Genomic DNA, 1,752 nt, shown 5'->3' on the forward strand with positions numbered 1-1,752 from the left:
GCAAATCAAAACTACAATGAGGTATCACCTCACACCAGTCAGAATGGCCATCATCAAAAAAAATCTACAAACGATAAATTCTGGAGAGGATGTGGAAAAAAGGGAACGCTCTTACACTGTGGGAATGTAAATTGGTATAGCCACTATGGAGAACAGCATAAAAGTTTCTTAAAAACTCAAAATAGAGCTACCATATGATCCAGCAAGCCCACTCCTGGGCATATATCTGCAGAAAACCATAATTCGAAAAGACACATGTACCCCAGTGTTCATTGCAACACTATTTACAATAGCCAGGACTTGGAGGCAACCTAAATATCCATTGATAAAGGAATGGATTATGAAGATGTGGTACATATATACAATGGAATATTACTCAGCCATAAAAAAGAATGAAATAATGCCATTTGCAGCAACATGAATAGACCTAGAGATTGTCATACTGAGTGAAGTAAGTCACACAGAGAAAGACCAATATCATATGATATCACTTATATGTGGAATCTAAAAAAAATGGTACAAATGAACTTATTTGAAAAACAGAAATAGAGTTATAGATGTAGAAAACAAACTTATGGTTGCCAAGGAGGAAAGGGGTAGGGAGGGATAAATTAGAAATTTGGGATTGACATATACACAGTACTATATATAAAAAAGATAACTAATAAGAACTTACTGTATAGCACAGGGAACTCTACTCAATACTCTGTAATGACCTATATGGGAAAAGAATCTGAAAAAGAATGGACATATGTATATGTATATGTATAACTGACTCACTTTGCTGTACACCTGAAACTAACACAACATTGTAAATCAACTATACTCCAATAAAAATATTTAAAAAAGAAAAAAATCTACAAGGAGATATCACCTCAGAGCATTTAGAATGGCTGTTATAAAGATAAGAGATGACAAGTGTTGATGAGGACATGGAGAAAAGGGAGCCCTTGAACACTGTTGCTGGGAATGTAAGTTGATGCAGCCACTGTGGAAAACAGTACGGAGGTTCCTCAAAAAATTAAATATACAACTACCATATAATCCAGCTATTCCACTTCTGGGTATATATATGAGTGAAATGAAATCAGTATCTCAAAAAAGATCTGCAGCCTCAGTTTCACTGAAGCATTATTTACAGTAGCAAGACATGTAAACAATCTAAGGGTCCATCAGTGGGTGATGGAGAAAATATGAATGTATATATTTATATATATATGAATATTACTCAGCCATAAATCCATAAAAAAGAAAGAAATCCTGCCACTTTTGGTAACATGGACGGACCGTGACAGCATTATGCTAAGTGAAATAAGTAAAGAAAGACCTATGGGGAAAGACATAAAGGTGGTTAAAAGGTACAAACTTCCATTTACAAAATAAATAAGTCAAGGAGATGTAATGTGTCTGTCATAGCACAGTGACAAAAGTTAAAAACATTGTATGCTGTGTATGAAAATTGCTAAGAGAGTAGATCTTTAAAATTCTCATCATGAGAAAAAAACTTATATTTATGTGATGTGATGTATGATAACTAAATTTCTTGTGATCATTTCACAATGTATACATGTTACATCATTATGTTGTACACTGGAAAAGGAATACAATGTTATAGGTCAATTATACCTCAATAAAACTGCAATAATTCTTCTAGGAAAATATGCCAAAAGAAAAATGAAAAAAAAAAAAAAAAGGAGACAGGGCTTTTACAGTGAAAAAGAAAAAACCACAAATATTTGCATGTCTGACTGG

This window comes from Balaenoptera acutorostrata, chromosome 1 (assembly GCF_949987535.1).
Source record: "Balaenoptera acutorostrata chromosome 1, mBalAcu1.1, whole genome shotgun sequence".
Taxonomy (NCBI): Eukaryota; Metazoa; Chordata; class Mammalia; order Artiodactyla; family Balaenopteridae; genus Balaenoptera; species Balaenoptera acutorostrata.